At 38.2% G+C, this 14,967-nt stretch overlaps 1 protein-coding gene and 1 non-coding gene across 4 annotated transcripts in view; one reads left to right on the top strand and one right to left on the bottom strand.

Annotated features, from left to right (window-relative positions):
* The window catches only part of MACROD2 (mono-ADP ribosylhydrolase 2), a 1,866,240-nt gene that overhangs the window by 792,595 nt on the left and 1,058,678 nt on the right, over nt 1–14,967 (top strand). The window lies entirely within an intron of this gene.
* TRNAA-AGC lies at nt 14,709–14,780 on the bottom strand. Its single transcript has one exon. It is a non-coding gene; the product is annotated as a tRNA-Ala (tRNA).

Genomic DNA, 14,967 nt, shown 5'->3' with positions numbered 1-14,967 from the left:
TTCTCTCCCGTCTGACTGCGTCTGTCGCATACATGCACTGGCCCTGGACATGAAGCTCGGATATTGATCTGGAGCCTTATTGATCTCCAGCTTAATACAGGGACGGTGCCCACCAATCACAGGCAGTAACAGAGATGCTCACTTAATCTTCTTTTGTTCACTTACAAAATGAAAAGAAAGTCTTTATTAAAGTAACTGTTAACGGGTTCCGATATGTCCTGCCACAAGCTGAACTTTGGAATCTGATGAAATATTTTTTAAGTAAGCTTCTGGTTTTGTTATATTAATTTGAGTTTGGATTTCCTCCAGTGGTGCAGAGAAAATGGAAGTGTGATCTTCAAGTATTTAATATATTCTGTTTCCTCCCTGGTTAATATGGATCTGAATTAACTCCTTCCAAGATCATCCCTAAGTACTAGTGTACCCCACACTCAAGGCCCTCCACTCTCCTGTGATATCCCACTAACTGGAAATAATTGGGGGACCAGACTACTTAACCCTGTGTGGTTCCACTCAGATAAATCATGACGATTTCTCTTCTCGTTTCTTCTCTCTCTGTGATTATTTATGGCTGTGTAACAAACCACCTTAAAAGTTACTTGCTTAAAACAGTATCAATTACTTATTTTGTTCATGGATTTACAATTTGGGCAGGGCTCAGCAGGAAAGACCTATCTCTGCTCCACATGGTGTCAGCTGGTATGTTTTAGCTGGGCTGGAGGATCCGCCTCCAAATGTCTCCCTAGCACAGCTGATCTGCTGTCTGGGAACCTTAGTTCCTTAGACTCAAGACGCTGGGACCGGAAGCTGCCAATCTCTTCCAGTCTAGCAAGCGTTATTTCTGTCATATCTGGCTGGCCAGAGATGTCACAAACTCTGCCCAGATTTAAGGGGAGGTGACTTAGAACCCTACTTGTCATTAGGAGGCGTGTCAAAGAATCTGGCCAGCTTTATACCACCACACTCTAATTGGTACCCAGTTGTCCAAGCCGTAAACTTAGACATCACTTTTGACCCATTCTTTGCCTTTACTTATACTCCTCTCTATGATTCACTGTAGAAATACACACACGGTTGACCCTTGAATAACATGAGTTTGAACTGCATGGAACTTTTTCCATGAATACTTACTATACAGTATTACACAATCTGCAGTTGCTTGAATATGCAGATGTGGAGCCATGTATATGAAGGGCCATCCGTAAAGTTATACTCAGACCTTCAACTGTGTGGAGGGACCATGCCCCTAATGCCCTGTGTTATTCAGTGGTCAATTGTACTGTTTATTTCATATAATTTATAATTATACAATTTAATCTTGTATCACTTATATCATGTATATATCAATGACCAAGTCCTTCTAATTGGCTCTAGGATCTTCCCACTTCTCTTGAGTCGCCCCCACCCCTCCCCGGTACACACAATACCCCTCACCTTCCTCCCGACTAATCACCCTGCGTCCAGCCTTGCTCCTATCCAGTCCAGTCATGGTGATTTCATTTTGAATCACAGATAGCATCACTCCACTGATTAAAATTCCTCAAGCATCCTCCATTGCTCTTAGGGTAAAGCGTAAACGTGTATGCAGGGCTCACAAGGCCCTGCCTAAATCTGCCCCTGCCTCCTTGTCCAGACGCACCCCTCCGTCTCTTGTGAAACCATTGGCATCCAGGCTTCAGCCTCGACAAGGTCTTGATATTCTTCGAATGCTTTCACTTTCTCTTACCTCTGAGACTTTGTTGAGGCTGGTCTCTTTCTTTAAAGTGCTCTTTTCTGCCCTACTTCCTTCTCACTGTCCCCATTCCCACAACCAGGATAATTCAGCCTCATTCTTTAGATTTCAGCTTAGTTTTCAATTAGCCACTTCCTCAGGAAAGTATCTTATAGCCCTTCATTCATTTTTTCATTCACAAAATATTGATTGAGGACCTGTGATGTGCCAGGCACATTTCTAGACCCTGGGAATCCTACAGGGAGCAAAATAAACAAAAGACCCTTCTGTCATGCAAGTTACACTTCTAGTGGAAAAGTCAGGCAATGAATTAAAATATATATTAGTGATAAGTACTAGGCAGAAAACAAAGGAACCAGGATGCGGAATACAGAACGTCAGCTTTTAGTGATGTTGGAGTTTAGGCAGCACAGCCAGAGAAGGCCTTGCTGGGAAGTTGTCATTTGAGTCAGGACTTAAGTAAAGGGACTAATTATGAGGCTTCTGGGATGTCCATTTCGGACAGAATAAACAGGAAGTGAAAAGGCCCTGAGATGGGCGTGGACTTCTATGTTTACGGAAAGGCAGGGGACCAGAGTGGCTGGCATGAACTAGGGACAAATCAAAGAGAAGATGGGTCAGAGAGATGGTCAGGCCCAGATCGCAGAGAGCCTCAGAAGTCCCTGTAAGGACTTGGGCTTTCTAAGTGAAGGAGAGACATTGGGAGGTTGAGAGGAGTCACATGCTCTGATTTATGTTTTAAAGAGAGTATCTCCTGACTCCTTATCCTGAACAGGGCCCCCTGCTCTGTTACCCCATACTCCCACCGCACGACTGTTCACCTGTGCTGTAAGTTCTCTGTATCCCTTGCTGAGTTCTGTGAATGTCTGGGTTCTGTGAAGAGAAGCACTCTGTCCAAGTAGTTAATGTTTTATTCCCACCACCCAATCCAGTGCCTAGAAATCATAGGTTCTCAATAAACATATTTGATTTCATTGAAATAATGAGTAAATGAAAGTCAGCGCCAGTGCTGATTCTGACTTTCATTTTTTACAACAACTTTTTCAGATTGGTACTATTAAACCCCAATTTATAAGTGAAGAAATGAGGTAAGTGGAGGAAGTTACAAAAAGAGAAAAGGAAAAGGAAGAAGTGAAATTACTCAGCACGGTCATGGCAGCCTTCTTTGAGCTAAGAAACCCAGGTTCTCATATTTACCTTGAAGTTTCCAGGGGAAGATTCTACTGGCCCATTTGTCTGGCCTAGAGATGTCCATTCACTTTTCTGAAAAGATAGTCACAGTGGATGCTTATTTTGACTTTTGGCAGGCAAGGGGAGGTACTTCAGTTTGAGGACTATTATGAGGATAAAAAGGCAAAATGTCTAGGACACTAGCATGTTACAGAAATTCATTCCCCACCTGAATGTACATATATATGTGCACATGTGTGTACAAAGGCTTCATTACTAGTCCACATGTGTTTACTGGTGTCTCCTATGTGCCTAGCCCTAGGAACGGATGGGTCTTTGCCCTCAGTGAACTTATGGGAGTTACAGAACAGTGTAGCGAGTAATATAGTGGAGAGATAAATACCTCTTCTAGGAAGTAAACAGAACAGAAAAATGGGTAGAAAAACAAGTTAATACTGATCACATGGTTAGCATTTCTTGAATACCAGCAGGAACAATTGCTTACTGACAAAAATATTTTTCCTGTTTTGTTTCATGAGTGTGATCTTGAGAATCACCGTTTGACTTGTCTCATGAAATCAAAAAATATTCAAACTGGAAAAAAACAAAACAGAAAAACAACAACAACAAACAAACAAACCCAGAACTGTCTTTTGCTTAAAATGTAAGGAAAATGAGTCCCAAGGAGTCTCACCAAAAATCACACATAAGAAGCCTGAGGAGGAAAACCAGGCCCCTGAGCCTTGGACCGGGTGAATGGCTACGTTTTGCTGTCTGTACGAGAAGGAGCAGACAGCTGTCTCCGCAGGAGTACTTTGGGCTTGGTGATCTCTTTACCCTTAAGCCCCTGCCTTTGCTTATTTGCTGGTGTCTTCTCATTTACTCAGTCTAGACATGCTGTTGTCAGGCTTGGATCCTGAGCGGGCTGTGACAGCTTTCTGTTGTCAAGTGCATGTCCTCATTCACTGCACCGCAGCCAGATAAAGGCTGCTGCCCAGTCGGCCCCACCACACTGAGCCGAGTCTGCCATGACATCGCCTCTTTTTCCTCCTCCTGCTCCAGGCTGCCGAGGGACAGGAGACAGAGGTGCTGAGTTTCGAGGTCTTCTGGGCTTGTCTATACTGTACCCATCTTTCCAGACCACATGGAGACTGGCATGCGGCTTCAGGTCCCAGAAGGAAAAGAGTTTCCATCAGATACACACACTGCTCTGAATCTCCAGTCAGTTCCAGAACCGTTATTTGCTTATTGAAATTTTATCATCCCTGTATGTAGATGGACCCAGACAGCAAGAGCCAGTGATGTCCCTCTGTTCCAACTATATGGCAAGAGGAACATGCAACCATGTTAAATAAAATTACTTTCAAGCGCACACCCTGAATTGGAGAAGCATTTGCCCAATTACACTGTGTCAGCGCAGGTCACTTACCCTGAATGCTTCTATTGTTGTGACCCTGATTTGGAAGTCATCACTCTTGCTCTGCATGATAAACTTGAACCATGTTTTGCCCTGAAGTTTTAAGGAGCTGTAATTTAATAACAAAACAATCTATGAGCAAATGAGATCTCCCTAAATTAGATGCCCCTTTCAGCAGCACAATAAGTAATTCTTTCCAATATGATAACATCACAGGGCTCTGGAAGTCTCTTTATTAAATAATAATCCTTCCTCATATAGGATTTTGCATGATTCTTGGGGAAAAAAGGCTGTTTACCTACTTAATCTTGAACAAGCATTCTTTACTTATGTGATGGTCTACACTATCATCGCTGCTGCCTGAGTTTGCGACGTAAACTGAGATGGCTTTATACCCTTTTGTACTATGGATATTTTTCCACATACGGCACTATGAATAAGAACAAGTTCTGTGGGATTTCACTAATTATAACTAAGACTAAAAGCACAGACCACCCTCTTCCACCTCATATTGTTATGTTCCTCACACATTTCATTTTATTTGTTTTTTTATACATATTTATTCAGTGTCTGCTTTGTGCCAAGGACTGTTACAGGTACTGAATGTAGAGCAATGAAAAAAAAAGAGAGAGAGAGAGAAGATCCCTGCCCTCACAAATATTATGTTTTAGCAAGAAGGTAGGGGGAGATATACAACACACAATAAATATTTAGATAATTTAGATTATGTAACATGCTTGAAATTAATGAAAGCTATGACTAGAGGCAAAAGTACAGCAGATTAAGGAGTAAGTGGGTGAACCCCAGTATTAAATAAGAAATTAGGGGGTCAGAAAAGTTCTCACTGAGGAGGAGAGATTGGAGCAAGGATTTGAAGGAGGTGAAGTAGTAGGCCAAGCAGATAATCTGGGGAAGGGTGGTTTCAGATGTAAGAATCAGCTGCAGTAAGGATCCTAGGGGGCTCATCTGGAGTTGGCGAGGAAAGCCCTGGAGATCTTTGTGGATGGTCAAGGGAACGGAGTGAAGACGAGTTCAGTGAGATAATATGGCTGTTTGGGTTTGGAGTAGGGGGTGTGGGCAGATTTTAGGGCCTTGTCCACTGCTGTAAGATATCTGGTTTAATTCCAAATGAATGGGGAAGCCATTGCAGTCATTTGAGCAAAGGAGTGACATGATTAAATTTAAGTTTCTGAAAGATTAGTCTGGCTAATATTTTTTGCCAGACTAATCTGTTTGGGGATGATGGCATGAATGGAGAGGATAGAGGCAGAAGGTTGTTGCAACAATCCAGATGAGATCTGTGGGCGTCATCAAGATGACAAGTTGCAACAGAAGTGGCAGAAGGAATTCAGGTTTCGTATACACTTGGAAGGTAGAGCCAACAGAAAGAAGTTATATATGGCTCAAAGGGGTTTTGTCCGAGCATTGGGAAGGGTGGAAATGGCCAGAGGAAAAGGAGGTTTTCAAATCTGGATCAGGAGTTCAAGTATGGAGATGTCAAGTTTGAGATGACTATTAAATACCCAACTGCAGGACATACACAAGTCAGGATATATGTCAGGATATAGGATTGAGCAAAAGATGGGATTTGAGTTGGCAAGTAGGTGGTATTTAGAGTCCCAAGGACAGACAACACCACGGCAGTGTATGTAGACAGAATATAGGATGGATGTCTGAGCCGTGGGCATTTCACCATTAAGAGGTCAGAGAGAAAGAAGTTTAGGAACTAGATAAAGAGGCTAAGAAGAAATGACTAGTGATGCAGTAAGAAAACCAAGAGAGGGTGATGTCTTGGTGAAGAAGGCATTTTGAGGAAGGAGTGATCATGATGTCAAATTCTGTTGTAGGGTAAAGTAAGCTGAAAACTGAGAATGACCACTAGATTTAGCAATATGGTGGTCATGGGTAGATTGCTGACAGCAGTTTGAGTGGTGTGAGGGGATAAAATGCTGAGTGAACAGAGAAGGATTTTGTCTTCTCTTTCCTTTCCTTCCCTCCTTCCTTCCTTCCTCCCTCCATCCCTCCCTCCCTCCCTTTCTTGTTTCCTTTCTTCTTTCCCTCATTTTTTTTTTTCTGCCTTCAAAATGAGCTAAAAATCCAAACTCAAACATTTGTTGACAGTACAATTTTAATGAATCCCTTTGGGAATTTTGTTTTTAAATTCTTGGAAGATTTTCACTTACTTGATTTGTTCCTAACATTTTAAAACTGGCATGGATTTTAATTATCCTCAGATTTCATGTGTGAACAAAGCAGCCAAAGGTACAGATAAGCATTTCAGAAAATCGTTAACTTATTTTAGGACATTTCACTATACTTTCACATAGTTGAGTATGGAGAAAAGTATTAATAACTTGTTTTATTCTGTCTTGGCAACTTAAGTCACATGTTCTTCTCAGAGTTTAACTTGCCTACTGTGTGTGCATAGACACCCTAACAATACAGGAAACTCTGAAGGGAACTAACTATATGAAGATATTCTTCATACTATTTTAGTAGCTTGCCATGTCTCGTACATAGTAGCTATATAAGAAACATTTGTTGGTTTAATTTTCCCCATTCATTCTGCCCAATCCTGCTCTCTTACATACAAGCCTCAATCAATTACATAAAGATAGTAGTAAACAATCAGAGAATAGGGCTTATACCGCTAGATGTTCTAACCCTCAAAGACTTTACAGTCTTGATGGAGGGAGACTACTGATGTATGTGACAAGTTGAAAAGCAAAGAAAGAACAATGTAAGGCAACAACAACAACAAAAAAACCCAGTAAGCTTGTGATTAGTGACCACACGAAATCTACAGGCAACACATGTTTAAAGGGTTGAAATTTACAGGGTTCTGTGCCAGTAGGAAAAATGTATACAGGCATAACTTAGAGATATTGTGGGTTGGGTTCCAGAACACTGCAACAAAGCAAATATTGAAACAAGTGAGTCACATGAATTTTTGGTTTCCCAGTGCATATAAAAGTTATGTTTACCACTATGCTGTGGTCTCTTAAGTGTGTAATAGCATTATATCTTTAAAAAGTACGTACCTTAATTAAAAAATACTTTCTTGTGTATTTTAGTGTAGAGTGGTAGAGTGTGTACCTGCATGCATGAGGTCCTGGGTTCAATCCCCAGTCCCTCCATTAATAAATAAAATAAATAAATAAAAAAAATAATTACCTCCCCCAAAACAAAACAAACAACAATATTTTATTGCTAAAATTGCTAACCATCATCTGAGCCTTCAGCATATCATAATCTCTTTGCAATAGTAGCATTACTGATCGCCATAACAAATATAATAATAATGAAAATGTTTGAAACACTGCAAGAATTACCAAAATGAGAAACAGAGACAGGGAGTGAGCAAATGCTGTTGGAAAAGTGGTGCCGATAGACTTACTTGACACAGAGTTGCCACAAACTTTCAATTTATAGAAAACAATATCTTCATTCTAGACAGTAGGACTTTGTTGTTTAACTATTTTATATATAGTAGTAGTATCTGCAAATCTATATTTAATATCTTATAATAACCTATAATGATAAAGAATATGAAAAAGAACATTTATATATAACTGAATCACTATGCTGTACACCAGAAACTAACACAACCTTGTAAATCAACTATACTTTAATTAAAAAAAAAAAAAAAGAAGCACGTTAAAATAAAACAACAACAATATCTTTGAAGTGGGATAAAATGAGGCATGCCTGTGCTGAGGAAGTTATTCCTAAAATAGTCTCCTGCCCTTCTCCCTCTACCAATAATAAAAGAAATACATGTTTATAAGAAAATCAGATACTATATTATGAGCATTTTTCTTTTCCTATACAATTATTTTAAACATCATTTCCAGCATATATAGATTATTCTATTGAATGAATGTGCCATAATTTATTTAACTATTCCTATGGATTGGATGTTTAGATTGTTTTCCAGGGGAAGGGATAGCTCAGTGGCAGATTGTGTGCTTAGCATGACGAGGTCCTGGGTTCAGTCTCCAGTACCTCCATCAGAAAAATAATAATTAAAAAAATAAGTTGATAAACCTAAGTACCTCTTCCCTCCAAAAAAGCTTAAAAAAAGAAGTGAGAAAAATAAAGAAGCAAATTTTTTTAAAAAACGAATGTTTAGATTGTTTTCTCTTTTCCATTGTATACCAAACTAAGGTGAAGGGTGAAAAGCCTTGTGGCCATATCTTTGTGTATATCTGATAGTTCCTTCTTTTCTTTTTTTTTTTTTTGGATCACTCTTACTCATTTATAGTTATGTCTCTATATTAAGTTTCCAGATGTGGAATTACAATATCAAAGACATTGACATACATAGAGATTATTTTGTTTTTGTGATTAAAACACATAATGTAAAATTTATCTTTTAAACTGTATTTTAGTGTACAGTTCAATAGTTTTAAGTATATTATTGTTAAGTATATTTATATAGTTTTAAGTATATTTATATATATTTATATATTAATAGTTTTAAGTATATTTATATATTTATATTATAAGTATATTTATATTTATTTAGTGTACAGTTCAATATTAAGTATATTTATATTTATATACTTAAAATTATTATATAGTTTTAAGTATATTTATATTTAGTGTACAGTTCAATAGTTTTAAGTATATTTATATTATATTTTAAGTATATTTATATTATTATTTGTATTTTAGTGTACAGTTCAATAGTTTTAAGTATATTTATATTGTTTAAGTATATTTATAAAGTCTTAGACCCCTAAGACTTTCTCATCTTGCAGAATTGAAACTCTCTATCCATTAAACAACTCCCATTTCCCCCATCCACCCAGCCCCTGGCAACCACGGGGCTACTTTCTGTTTCTATGAGTTCGACTACTTTAGATACTCATATAAGTAGAATCATACAATATTTGTTGATTTGTGACTGGCTTATTCTCTTGCATAATATACTCAAGATTCATCCACATTGTGGCATGTGTCAGAATCTCCCCCTTTTTAAAATTGTTTTTGAATAATATTTTATTCTATGCATACGCTACATTTTCTTTATCCATTCATCCACCCAAGAGCACATGGGTAGCTTCCAGCACTTGGCTATTGTGAATAGTGCTGCAGTGAACCTGGCTGTGAGGCTCTCCCTTCAAGATCATGCTTTTAATTCTTATTCTTATATATGCATAAGTAGTGGGATTTCTGGATCATATGGCCGTTTATTTCTTAACTTTTTTTGGAGGAACTCCCATACTATTTTCCATAGTAACTACACCATTTCACATTCCCATCAACAATGCACAAGAGTTCCAATTTCTCCACATCCTCGCAACACTTGTTTTCTGAGTTTTTTTTTGATCATGGCCATCCTAAGGGTAATGCCATTACACAGAACTTTTAAAGCTCTTGTTTTTTTCAGAATATTTGTGTATGAAATTAACACATCTTATTGGCCTTTAATATTACATAATTTTATAGTTGTAAATTATAAGAGAAAATAACTTTTAAGTTCTACTTCTTTGGTTATTAATAAGATTTAATATCTTTTGTACAGGCCTACTGGCAGTTATTTTTTTTCTGTTGTGATTTGTATGTTTATAACCTATAAACATTTTTCTATTGCATTTCCTGCACCCAATTTATAATATTTATGAGTGACTAACATATAAAATATATTATGTTTTTATCTCATTGTCTTAGTCAGCTCAGGCTACTGAAACAATACCACAGAGTGAGTGGTTTAAATAGCAGACATGTATTTCTCCCAGCTCTGGAGACTGGGAAATCCACGATCAAGATGCAGACAGTTTTGGTTCCTGTTAAGGGATTTCTTCCAAGCTTGCAGGTGGCTGCATTCTTGCTGTGTCCCCACATAGCAGCTGGTAGAAAAAGAGAGCTCTGGTCTCTTTCTCTTCTTATAAGGATGCTAATCTCATCATGGGGGCCCACACGCATGACCTCATCTAAACATAGTCACCTCCCAAAAACCTCACCTCCAAATTGGGGGTCAGGGCTTCAACATATGAGAGGGCATATTCAGTCTCTAACACTTACATTTCTTATAGATATCCTCAGATTATCACATGCACTTTATTTTTGCTACTGGCGATTTCTGCCTCTATGTTACTGATGGAGTTAAACCTAATACTATTTTAATTCACACTTACATCCCTTTGTATCTGAAGAAAATCCATTCTTATATAATAGTTAAGCATTCACTTTTTTCTCCTGTGTTAATATTTTGTCAATTCCAGTGCACCTAGAATTAGTGATTGAATTAACATTATTCTTCCCAAATAGTATGTTTTTAATTTGAAAACAATATTATAATGTATTAAATAGCAAATGATATTATAGCCAAACATGAACTTCTTAACAAGGTTTAATTCATATTAACATTTTGCCATATTATCACATATCAGATCTTATGTATATGTGATATTACTGATGAAGACTGTTTCTTTGTATACATGCCGAAATCTATGCCCCTCTCTCTGCATGGATATCTGCCATCAAAAATTGGCATTTGATTCCTTATCTATATTCTTATGCTTTCATTTTACATATACCTATACACACACACACACACATACACATATACCTTTATGTATGCATATATAGCTTGTATATATTGATATACATTTACATGGAGATAGTAATAGATATATTTTTAGAATGTTTACTTTCATATAAATAGTATTCTGTTATATCTTTCTGTAACTTGTTTATCCCTCAAAATTTGTTTTTGAGGTGTATCCGTGCTGGCATGTGTAAAGCCATGTCATCTATCCTGGCTACTGAGTAGCATGATGATGTAAGAATATGAAGCATTATGTTTAGCCAGTCTTCTGCTGGTTGTCATGAGTTGTTACAATCTTTTCCTTTTCTATTGGGAGGAGCTGTGCTGTGAGCAATCTTACAGCTGTCTCTTTGTGCACATGTGAGTTTCTCTAGGAGGTCTGCACCGAAATGTGGAATTCCTGAATTGTGTCTAACACAGATTTTCATTTTTCTTTGAAAATGGTTCAAAAGTGGCTTTAAGAAAATTAACTAATGTCTCTAGACCTCAGTGACTTTGTCTAGATAATATGGGAAATACTTTACCATGTTGTCCTGAGGATCACAGTGCCAATGTGCATGTGTCTATAAAGGCACCTGGTGAAGAACAAGCACCTGTCATCTAGGTCCCCCTCTGCTCTAACACTGGTCACTGATTGCTTTTGAGCCAGAGACTCACAGTCTCAAGGGGACATTTAAGGACGTAATCAGTATTTGTTGTTTTGTAAGTGTGTGAGCAACATTCAACCTCTTTCCATTTGGGGACCAGTCCCCAGGGAATGTAGCATTGTTGGAACACAGCTCCCTATTTACCAGTATGGATACAGTGACACACATCTGAACCAGGATGATGGCCAAGAAAATGAGAGGTAATAAATGGATGTGAGACACTTAAAATTATGCTGTTAAGTACCTGGTAACTGATTGCTTGCAATTGGATATGGGATGCTACAGGATGGGAATAGTTTAGGTAAAATTAACAAGTCTAAGAGACGTGGGAGTATATAAGGTTCTATTAACAGAAAACAGCATGGTGGAGTTGAAAGCGGTTTGGGAAAAAGGTGAGTCAGGTTTTAGACAGGGTGATTTGAAGGGGACACCCAGTTGGTGTTGAAGAATAGACAGCTGGAGCTCAAGAAAGTGGAAGGAGTTGGAACTAGATTTGAGAATACTCTGTGTGAGAATGATTTAAAGCAAGAGGTCCAGAAAAGAGAAAAGTTTCCTGCTGTTAGGTTTACTGAAGTTATGGGGCCTGAATTATTTCCTTGCTGTGTAGCTGCAGACTGGGGGCTAAGAGTGTCTGGAAGAGATGGTCGAGACTGCAGGTGTAGGCGGTGCGGGCAGCTTATTCTGCATCCCTCCAGTTTTCATGCAAATGACATGCAGTAAACATCCAGTCAGCAATGGTGAAGGGAAAGGGAATATAGGGGCAGACTGCTTTTGTGCACTAGAGACGGGGTAGGGGTGTCATGGAGCTGAACAGCAATACATGAACACGAATGCAGTTTAGTGCACATTGATTTCTGGAGCATGTTTACCTCTGGAGGTGAAGAAGATGGAGAAGGGAATTCTGGGTTGTCCCAGAATCTTCAAGTGGGTCAGAAATTTTAGATTAAAACCTTGAAGATAAAGAAAGAGAGTTTGAAATATTAATTCAATTCCAAATAATTTTAAGCTTGGATCTCACCGTTTACCTTACATCTTTCTCTTTAACACAAGAAATCAAAACATGACTTAAGTCAATTAGACCAATAACATTTGGAAAGAAGAACAGGTTTGCAATCAATCTTTTTAGAAAGGGATATTTGTTCTCAATTAAGTTAGTCGTATCATTGCCTTTTTAAAAATAACCGTAGAATTTCTTCTTCCAAAAATTTCAAGTCTGCTCTGTTTAGTAGCATAGTTATATTCTGAAGATTTGTGAATTTCTCCCCCTGTTTGTTTATTTGTTAGTTCCAGTTTGTGAACTTAGACCTTTTCCCTTCAATATTTTGCTTCGGAGCAACTTATTCTGATACTCTCATTACCTGAGGGACTGGAGCATCAGAAAACTTTCCTAATATGGATTCAGGAGATGAGATTCCACAGGAAAAAAAACGACATCAAACATTGATCTGCTTGTGTAAAGTGATTCTACCAATTATATGGCATTTCGTGCTTCCTGTAAATTGATGCAAACTTCATTAAAGAAAATGACAAATGGCATATGGCCGCAGGCAAGGTGCCAGTCCACATGATGAATCCTACAGTGTTCTAGTCCAGGATAAACAATGTTTTTAATCACATTGAAAAAAAAATCTGTCTCATTGATTTGTCTACAGAACCAGGTAATTATAATTGTGTAGCTAGTTCCTTATTAGCTTAAAAAGTAATAAAAATAAAAGGTGGCAACAAATAGACATTTGATTTGGGTTTACACTGCAAGAAGGATTGCCTCGTGGGATTTTACAGTCTGCTGCCGTGATGAGGTCTTCATCTTTATGACATTACGGTAGACTGACCACAGAGCCCAGGTTTGGGTGCTCTTGAGTTATTTGGTATATTGCTTTGAGAATTAGAAGGCCGGGGGTTGCCAGAACTGATTATGAGATTTTTCTTTGCTTGACAAGATGAGCAAGTCTGTGTGAGGCAGATGCATTTCTATGGACCAACTGCAGACATGTGTCAATCACAGTCAGGGGTGTGTTGCGTTCTTTTCGACAGTGGGTGTCTAACAAAATTGAATTTTAAGGGGCTAATTACACTCCTATCAAGTTCTGAGTTGCACTACATTATACATTATTTTTAAAGTTAAAAAAATTCCATCAATTAGTTTTTATAACTGCTTTTCTGGTCAATTTTACATTTGGAACATGGCCCTATAAATATATTTTTAATGGTTCCCAAATAAAGGTTCAGATATATAAGAAATAAAAATGATTTCTACTTATAGAAAGTAGAACTAAACAGTAGGTTCATCACGGGGAATTTATATAGGGAATTTTAGTTAGTGTTTCACATCAGGCTTTTTTCCGAGCTCCAGAAATTGCCTCTGGCTTATTTAAATGGGAGAATGTGGAAGGATCGTCATCCTTGGGCAGAAATGCATGAGAAACTAAGCTGGAACCTGTGCTTCCCCCATAGGGTAATTTAACACATGCCCTATTTCAAGCCACAGTCAGGCTGGTTAGGGCACTCCACTGCTGGCTCCCCCTATAATGGGCACTTGCTTTGGGCTGTGCTGGGATTTCCACACTGCCAAAATAACTTCTCAACTGGTCTTGTATCTTTCCATTACTCTCCAGAAATAATCTTAGAGCATCAAAGTTCTAAGCGGGAACCTTTGGCTGAGTATAAGCCATGTGCCATTTCCCTGGTCACCTGGTCCATTGGCTTCTTAATGAGAAGTGAAGCTGCGCTCCCACCAGAGCCATGTGGTGGAGAATCTCTGCCAGTCAGAAAGAGAGTTCTATTGCTGGGCATCCAAAGAACAAAGAAGCAACAGAGTTGCATGACAATGAAAATTCTCCTTTTAATCATGACATTTTTTCCTTGTTTACTTTTATGTTTATTTTTGAGAACCATAAACATATGAAGTAAATAATTCTCATTAATATTATCAACCCCAACACTTGGTTATAGATGTGACCTTTTATTCCAGGACTTTTTCTGCTACAACAAAGGTATGATTTCTGTTCCTGAACCGCATACCTGCCTCCCTTTTGTGTACACATGTCTGATAACTTCAAGTTTAGGAGAAGGTAGATATTTGCTTTATATATCAACCTATATTTTAAATTCTATCTTTTTTTAACTAAAAAAGAAATTTTGTTGTTGGAGGGATAGGTGATTAGGTTTGTTCATTTATTTATCTAATGGAGGTACTGGGGATTGAACCCAGGACCTCATGCATGCTAGGCATGCGCTCTACCACTGAGCTATACCCTCCCCCTCCACCCTTATTTTAAAATCAGCGTCATTTCCCTCTGCTTATTTTGCCATCATAGTCACAATGAATCCATATTTATTGAGGATGTCTGTATTTGTTTGCCAGGGCTGCCATAACAAAGTACCACAAACTAAGTAAACCACAGAAATGTATTGTTTCTCACTTCTGGAAGCTAGAAGGCTGAGA

Source organism: Camelus ferus, chromosome 19, assembly GCF_009834535.1.
Source record: "Camelus ferus isolate YT-003-E chromosome 19, BCGSAC_Cfer_1.0, whole genome shotgun sequence".
NCBI lineage: Eukaryota > Metazoa > Chordata > Mammalia > Artiodactyla > Camelidae > Camelus > Camelus ferus.
The sequence above is the reverse complement of the archived record's forward strand: the minus strand, read 5'-3'. Positions and strand labels throughout refer to the sequence as shown.